General features: G+C 41.3%; 1 protein-coding gene across 1 annotated transcript in view; it reads right to left on the reverse strand.

Annotated features, from left to right (window-relative positions):
- The window catches only part of LOC114638534 (phosphatidylinositol 3-kinase regulatory subunit gamma), an 84177-nt gene that overhangs the window by 24332 nt on the left and 50402 nt on the right, over positions 1–9443 (reverse strand). The window lies entirely within an intron of this gene.

The following is a 9443-nucleotide window of genomic DNA, read 5'->3' on the forward strand; positions in this document are numbered from 1 at the left end:
TTAGTTTGTATCAAATAAGTGTGTTATTTTGCTAATAGGCATATAATTATGTGTTTAAAACTATGTATTTTATATATTTTCTTACCTTTATTTCTTTTTATTTTGCTTTGTTTTGTTTTGTTTGGTGTTTTTATGACAAAGTCTCGGTGTAGTCATGGCTATCCTAGAACTTGTTTTGTGGACCAGACTGGTTTTGAACAGCTGAGATCCCCCTGCTTCTGCCTCCAAGAATAAGGCTATCACACCTGAACTTTTTTTTTTATCTGTTTGGTTTTTTTCTTCTATTTCTTTTGTCCATAAAATATCTTAGCTATTAAAAATCATTGCCTCAGGGATGGGAATGATGGTCCACATCTTTATTCTCAGGCAGAGGGAAGGGAATCTCTGTGTGTTTGAGGCTACCATGGTCTACATAATGAGTTCCAGAAAAGCCAGGGCTACACAGAGAGACCTTGTCTCAAAAGAAATCAAAATAAAATACCCAAATGTATGTAACAGTCAATATCGAGAAATTTAGCCCAAAATATTACTTAAAAAATAACTAAAATGTAAGTAAGCTAATTATTTTTGTTATTTTGTAATTTTTTTTTAATTTGTCATAGAGAATAGAGGCAATTTCTGTCTTTGAGCAGAACCAGAAGCCATCTCTATATAAAAGGAACTATAAACATTTGTCTCAGTGTCACCAATACACTCAAGGTTCATATTACAGATAGAGTTTGATGCTTAAGTACCACAGACCATCTTTATTTACTGAGTCAAGTCCAAATAATCCCTTAAAGATCATTTCTAAGACAAGTATGGTAGTACATGCCTGTAAACCCGGGACTCTGAAGGAGAATCAAAAGTGTGAGCCCAGTGTATCTGAGCTACAAGGAAAAGAAAATCAAAAGAGAAGAAAAGAGGGGTAAATAGGAAATAAGAAAAAAGGAATTCATAACTAAAATTAAAATGGCAATGTTTTATAAGTCCTACAAAGCATCCTAAACCTGCACCAGGTTGATTTATCTATAACAGCAAATAGTGTGCTATTCCCATTCAGGTTTTCTAAAAGCACCATGATGTGGGAGACGGGGTTTACATGCTTTATGCTGCGTATTTATAATACATGAAAAATGATCCACTGGAACTTGTGAAAGACTAAGTAAGATAGGCCTGAATCTATACACTGATTAAATTCAAATTATACAAGGCTTAGGTCAGCATTCAGAAGGATGATGAACTATTCATATAAAATGCACATTACAAGGATCAACTAGCCGGGCAGTGGTGGCGCACGCCTTTAATCCCAGAACTTGGGAGGCAGAGGCAGGTGGATTTCTGAGTTCGAGGCCAGCCTGGTCTACAGAATGAGTTCCAGGACAGCCAGGGCTACACAGAGAAACCCTGTCTCAAAAAACAAAACAAAACAAAACAAAACAAAACAAAAAAACAACCAAGGATCAACTAATGGTATTGTAAGGGTAAAAAACAGCAGAGACCACAAACAACTTGGCAAAGACCGCAGGACGGCTTGCTGAGCTTACTGAGAATAGCCATAATAAAAATATCAAGCCCCTCTAGGGACGAGGTGACCAGAAATGTAGAAACAACCAAAAACATATCTTGACCAGTCTAAACATGCCCAAGTGAGTAACGGGCCACCTGGTGTTTATCCTAGGTCTGAGACTTCATGGTCAAAAATAGTGGGCCATCCAACCTGTCAAAATGATTGCTTACGCAAAGTGCTGATGTTTGAAATATCCAATCATACGTAACCGCACCAGAATTTCCCGGTTTTCCCTTCCCCCTTGTGCCTCCCCCTATAAAAGTTCTAAACTTCCTGGGGTCTTCATTGAAATTCTCTCCCCTGCGTGGGATGAGTTTCGATCCAAGGGCCCTTGTTAGTAAACTGCCTTTTGTCATTGCATCAAGTAAGTCTCTCGTGTCTCCTTGGGTGCGTGCTGATCAGGACTTGAGTTGGGAGTCCTCTTCCTGGGTCCTTACAGTATGTGATTAGTATAGGTGTATAAACACACACATACACACACACACACATATATAGACAATAAATCCAAGTTAGTCTGTCTCACTTAAAACTCATTCAAGCTAATGTGCTGAACATCTTAGAGGACATGAAGTCCTGTGCTCATAGATAAGCACTAGGAAAACCAGGAAAGTGGAAGGGGTGTATACACCTGTTTTACACCCAGAAGGCAGGGAATGGACATAGTTAATAACCTGGTGTGGTGGTTTGAATAAGAATGGCCTCCATAGAAAGGCTCATAGATTTGAATACTTGGTCACCAGAGAGTGGCACTATTTGAAAGGATTCAGAGATGTGGCCTTGCTGGAGGAAGTGTGTCACTGTGAAATGAGTTTTGAGGTTTCAGAAACCCATGCCAAGCCCAGTCTCTCTTCTTGCTGCATTAATTCAGATCTAGATGTAGAACTTTACTTCAACACCATTTCTGCCTGCATGCCGCCATGCTCCTGCCATGATGACAGTGGACTGAGCCTCTGACCCTGTAAGCCAGCTCAGTGAAATGTTTCCTTTGGTCATGGTGTCTGTCCACAGAAGTACAACACTGATGATCTCTACTATCTGTAGGGCCAGTCTTTTTCTTTTTAAGATTTATTTATTTATGTATATGAGTGTTAAGTCTGCATGTTCATCTGCACACCATAAAAGAATCAGATTCTATTACAGAGGGTTGTGAGCCATCATGTGGTTTCAGGACCTCTGGAAGAACAGTCAGTGCTCTTAACCACTGAGCCATCTCTCCAGCCCCCTGTAGGTCAGGGTTTCACACAAGTCCCATTATAGTCACACAAGACTATAATGTTTGTTTATCCTGGACTCTCGCTCTCAGTCAGTCAACCCATCCTTATGGAAGACGTCACTTGTACTTCATAGCAGCCTGAGGAACACCCATGTTACCTTGTAGCCAGGCCGGTCCTGACTCCCACAGGCTGTTGCATTTACTTCAGTCATTCTCCCGAGACCCTTATTTTAAGCACTGCTTCTGAGTCAACAGAAACATTTTTATAGAAGAGGCCATATTTTGTAAAGAGTTTCAATTATAAACATGTCTTAAGTTTTGTTGTATACATAGGACTGAGTTAATTTTCATCAAGAAACTTTCTTCTAAAATCATGCTGCACTTAAATATAACAAAATAAACTACCCACGGTCAGATTCCACAAGTTTGAAGCGGCACTGGCTAACTAAGTCATGTTAGGTACGTAAGCCTTGTCTAACTTGGGTTGTTACTCTCCTTTATAATGGGAACTGCACAAAGTGCTATGGACACAATGACAGTAGAAGCCAGATACAGCCCATGCTCTCACAGAACGTAAGACAGCATATGTATACTCCACAGGTCTGAGATCTGGGGAGGGAGAGGGCTGCATTCTGATTTTTGGGTTGGGTTTCAACATTTTGAGACAAGGTTTATACTATAGCCAGTGTTGGCCTGAAATATGCTGTGTAGATCAAACTGGCCTTAAACTTGTGGCAATCTTCTTGCCTCAGGCTAAAAATAGAAAAAGAAGGGCCATAGAGATGGCTCATCAGTAAAAGCCCTTGCCATCAATCCTGACAACTTCAGCTGAATCCACAGAACCTACTTAGTAGGGAAAAAAAACCCCAATACCTGTAAGTTGCCCTCTGACCTTCATAAACACACTGTGACACACATGCACACACACAAAGTAAATACATTAAAAATAAAAACATTAAAGGCTAGTAAGTGGTGGTGGTACACACCTTTAATCCCAGCACTTGGGAGGTAGAAACAGGCAGATTTTTGTGAGTTCAAGGCCAGCCTGTTCTATATAGAAAGTTCTAGGCCAGCCAGGGCTATATAGTAAAACCATCTTTTAAAAAAAATTTTTTTAAAAATTAAACCCAGCAAGGAGGCCAGTGATTTGAGGGCTAAATGACCAAAAGAGAGAACAGTAAATGCTGTAAGAGGAAATAGAAGATCATGAAACATCTTGTAGACTATAGTAAGACTTTCATTTAAACAGACTTATTTTTAATGAAATGTATGTGTGCACTCAAACTTGCAGGTGTCCGATGAGTTGTGTGCTGCTGGAAGGAGATGCTGGGAACCAAACTCATCCCCATTCCAGAAGCCCACAACCACCTGTAACTCCAACTCCAGGAGATCAATTGTCCTGGAATTAACTCTATAGACCAGGCTGGTCTTGAACTCAGAGAGCTGCCTGCCTCTGCCTCCCAAATACTAGGATTAAAGGTATGCACCACTTTTTGGTTTTTAATATATCATTACTTATTACTGAAGGAATGACACATGGCACTGGTTTCTCCTTCCACTTTAACATGGATTCTAGAAATAGAACTCAAGGCTTGCATAGCAAGTGCCTTTAACTACTGAGTCATCTCACCCAACGAAAACGCTAGTTACTCTGTGGAAGAGCACCTTCACCCCATTCACCTCTCCCATCGAAGGGTCACCAGTAACTTTATCAAATCCAGGCTCTGTTCCTTAGCCCAGTTCTTCTCTCTCTTCCTGCTCTTTCTTTTTTGTGGGTTCTGGTGGCTGTGGTTTTGAGGAGGGCCTCAGGTAACCAGGTTGCCAATAAATTCTATTAGCCAAGGCTAACCCTCAGACTGCCCTTCCCCCACCTTCAGTTCTGGCCTTCTTTGTGGTTCTGGAGATCCAATTTAGAGACTCCTGTGTGTATAGGCAAGCACTCTGCCATCTAACCGGGAACACTAGCACCTTTCTTCTCTAAAAAGAAAACGTATGGAGCTAGAGAGATGGATCAGAGGTTAAGAGCACTGAGGTCCTGAGTTCAATTCCCAGCAACCACATGACGGCTCACAACCATCTGTAATGCGATCCAATGCCCTCTTCTGGTCTGTCTGAAGACAGCAACAGTGTACTTGTATATATAAAATAAATAAATAAACCTTTAGAAAGAAAAAAGAAAATGTATGATGTTCATGTATTACATTGTTTATGGAGGTCATGGGACAACTTTCAATATATATCTTTCTTTCTAAATAGTGGAGCCCAGGGCTGAACTCAGTGATTAGGCTTGGCAGCCAACACTGTCACCCAGTGATCCATCTCCCCAGTCACCTACCCCTGCATGCTGGTGATGCTGCTTTTCATTCTTTTTTTCAAGAGAGCTTCTCACTGTGTATCCCTAACTAGCCTAGAGTTCACTCTGTAAACCAGGCTGGCCTCGAACTCAGAAATGTGCCTGCCTCTGTCACCCAAGTGCTAGGACTGAAGACATGTGCCACCACTGCCTCCTGCTTCCAGACACACCATTTTCCCATGCCTCTGATGATGTTGCTCTTTGCTTTATTCCTCTCTTATCTGTTTCCTGGCTATACAGTTACTCTCTTTAAAAAACTGTCTCAGCTTTCACTCTTGTCACTTTTACATTCTTCCATTGAAATTTTGTTGGCTGTACACATAAGGTACCTAGCTCTTTTGGGGGGGTGCTATATGGTCTCATAATCATTAAATCACCATCTCTAGCTATATCTTAAAATACATTTTTTCCCTAAAAGTTCTGGAGAGCTAAAAATCAATACTTATCTCAAAAAAGACTGCAGTAGATGGACTGAAGAAATGTCTCAGAGACTATTGCCAGGTGGTGGTGGCAAATCCCTTCAGTCACAGCACTTGGAAGTCAGAGGCAGGCAGATCTCTGAGTTCAAGGCCAGCCTGGTCTACAGAGCAAGTTCCAGGACAACCAGGTCTGTTACACAGAGAAACCCTGTCTTAGGGGGAAAAAATGAGTACTTGCTATCTGTTCTTTCAGAGAAACTAAGTTCAGTTCCCAGCAACCACACTGGGAGGTTCCAGGGGATCTGATGCTCTCCTCTGATCTTCTCAGGCACACACACACAGGTGGCATACACACACATACACATAGATAAAAATAAACATCCAGATGCTAAGGAGGTAGCTCAGTGATTAAGAACACTGTTTGTTTTTCCCGAGGACCCAGGTTCAATTCCCAGCACCCACATGGAGGCTCACAACTGTCTGTAACTCCAATTCCAGAGGATCCAACATCCTCGCACAGACATACATACAGGCAAAACACTAAGGCACATAAAATAAAATTTTAAATTAAAAATTAAAAACAAATCTGACCCAACTTTCCTATTTCTGCAAATGGAACACAGCGTTAAGATTAGCAAGTTCAAACCACAATCACTTTCACCTTCTCTTCCAGTCCTGTTGTTACCAAGCTTTTTTTTTTTTCCAAAGGGGAGGGGTTTTTTTCAGGGCAGAGGGCAAAGGTGGGGAGAGAAACGGGAGAAGATGGTGGAGAAAGAGGAGAGAAGTGGAGGCCGGCCATGACCACATGGAGCGAGGGGGAAGGGAAGGGAAGAGGGCGAGGGGACAGAGAAAAGCTAGAGGCAAGAGAGTAAGAGAGTAAGAGGTTACCAAGCTTTTTTGACTTAATTCTCCATCTCCTTTATCTCTAGTCCTTTCCGACCATAGCTGGAGTGTCTGAGGACAATGTGCACTCAGGACGGGATCATGTCATCCCTATACAGAATCATCTACCAATCTTTTTGCACTTAGAAATAAAATTCAAACTCCTTTTCATGGTTCATTAAGTTTTTGCAAAGCTTGTTTCCATTCTATTTTTTTTATTTTACTTAGTTTTTAAAGATTTATTTATTTTATGCATTTGTTTCCATTCTAATTTCAACCTCTTCACATGCTCTGCCTGATAATGTAAGCCAACCACAAAGTGGTCTTCACATTAACTCCTCCCCCAGACTGCTTTTGTATTGTTTGTTCTGTATTTTTTGCTTCTGAGTCTACCTTTCTGGCTGGAGATTTCTAATCCAACTTTCAGAGGCCACTGTCTCAGACCCTTCTGAGCCTCCTCGTTCTACACTCCTGAGGGCACCGTGCTCCCTTGTGCAGCACTTCATGGGCTATGACATTGTCTCAGCTCATTTCTTTTTTAATGTCCTGTGTTGTCTCCCTGTTGTCTCCACTCCTTCCTTCTCACTACAAGGGAAGGGCTGTGCTGTTGTCCTTTTCTTTACTTAGAAGAGTAAAAACACAGTTAGTACTCAATAAATATTAAATGAGTGATAAATCCTAAATTTAATCATGACTACTCCTCACTCTGTAAAAGATTCCTAAGTATCTGTCATTATTCCTTTAATTGTTTTGTTGTTTTAAGTCAGGGTCTCATATGGCCCAGGTTGGCCTCATAGTCATTATATAGCCAGGTACGACCTTGAATTTAGGATCCTCCTGGGATCCTGCTGAGATTGCAGGCATACATCAGCACACCTGATCCTAAGAATCAAACTCAGGGTCTCTCAAATGCTAAGCAAGTACTCATCAACTAGACTGTATCTCCTACCCTGTTTCTCCTTTCTTTTAAAATATAGTCTGATCATAACTTCTCTGCACCCACCTACGATATTAAATATAAACCCCAAACTTATAGAATTCAAGGCTCTTTAAGCCCTCGAACCTTTCCCTCCTACTTTTTTTTTTAACAAACATTACACAGCCAGAAAGGAACTGCATCACACCAGATGGCTCTGAATTCTCATTCCACCTTCCCGGCTCCCAGTGTTATTTCCCTTGATAACAAATCCTTGTCTCTACACATAAAATGTCATTTCTTCCATGAAGGTCAGCTTTCATTATGCCCTTAAAAACGAATTTCCTTAATTTCTTACATCCTCCAAAGCATATTTTTTGAAACTCTATTATTTTAACTCTAGTTAAATATACCTTTCTTACTTCTTTTGACTTTACCTGCCTAAGTGGTCATTTAGGCAAAATTTGTTCTCTTTTGTTGTATCAGCTGCACTGGAGATGGAACGTAGTGTCCTCACTCATGTTAAATGAGCATTCCACCAATAAGCTGGACACTCCTTCCATTTTAACAGATGTTAATGTGTATGGGTGTTTGCCTGCATGTATGTCTGTGCATCCTGTGCTTCAAAAGAGGACAGACACCAGATACTCTAGAACTGCAGTTAGAGATAGTTGTGAGCTGCCATGGGATGATGGGAGCTGAACCTGGGCTCTCTAGAAAAACAGCCAGTGCTCTTAACCACTGAGCCATCTCTCTAGCCATCTCTCCACCTTTCACTTTTTTTTTTTCCTTGACAGGGTTTCTCTGTGTAGCCCTGGCTATCCTGGAACTCACTCTGTAGACCAGGCTGGCCTCAAACTCAGAAATCCGCCTGCCTCTGCCTCCCAAGTGCTGGGATTAAAGGTGTCTGCCACCACTGCCCGGCTTCTGATCCTTACCTTATCTCTTTGAAGTATGAACACATTTAAAAATGTTTCAGATGAGAAAACTCTAGATTTTTATTAGTCTGAAGTCACCCAGTTGATAACTGCCTAAAACTGGACCGGTTGACTGGCAACCCTCTATCCACAGCTCCTGGGTCTGCTATTTATATGAGGGCCCTAGAATAGTAGAATTTAGAGACAGAAAGCAGAACAGTAGTTAACAATAGTTAAAAAGCAGGAGCTGGGTATGGTGGTGCACACCTTTAGTTCGAGGCACTAAAGGTGCAGAGCAGCAAATCTCCGTGAGTTTGAAGCCAGTCGGGTTTACATAGCAAGTTCTAGGACAGCCAGAGTCAACAGATGTGGCCATTGAAAGACCTCTAATGAAAAAGTTAGGTATAGGGTGTATTTGTTTCTCCTACTCCACTACCACACACTTGGATTACAAACTCCTCAGAGTAAAGCCATGTCTTAAGTATGTCAATATTCCTGATCCTAGATATAATGTCCAATGTAAAGACAATCTTCTAAATTTTATTAATATTCAACAATAAAATGGACTGTTGCTGAAGGAAGATCACAGGGTCATTTTTTGAGTAACGCTATTCAAGGAATTGACCCATATAAACTGGAAAATATTGAAGATTTCCTTAATTTTTTAAAAACTGTTTTATTATATGTATAGAAGTATTTTGTTTGCATGTATGTATGAGTTGCCTAAACATGACTCCTACCCACCAAGGTCAGAAGAGGATGTCAGATCTCCAAGGACTGGAGTTATAGATGGTTGCCTGTGAGCTGCCGGGGCTGGAGAGATGGCTCAGTGGTTAAGAGCACTGGCTGTGAGCTGCCCATGTGGGTACTGAAAATTGAACCCAGTCCTCTGCAGCCAGTGCTTAACCCCTGAGCCAACTCTCCACTCTAACTCCTTTTATCATCATGTCCTAAAAGTGGTCCTAGACTAGGAGAGCCTGCTTGTCTTGGTTCCTGAAGAATACTGCAACTCCAGCTAAGTTACACAACCATAAATCCTTCCCATTCATTTATTCATTTATTCATTTCTCTCTCTCTCTCTCTCTCTCTCTCTCTCTCTCTCTCTCTCTCTCTCTCTCTCTGTGTGTGTGTGTGTGTGTGTGTGTGTGTGTGTGTTTACATGCTACTTAGTCTGTGTAGAGGTGAGGGAAGGGA

The sequence above is a fragment of the Grammomys surdaster genome, unplaced genomic scaffold (assembly GCF_004785775.1).
Source record: "Grammomys surdaster isolate TR1022 unplaced genomic scaffold, NIH_TR_1.0 100, whole genome shotgun sequence".
In the NCBI taxonomy this organism is placed as follows: domain Eukaryota; kingdom Metazoa; phylum Chordata; class Mammalia; order Rodentia; family Muridae; genus Grammomys; species Grammomys surdaster.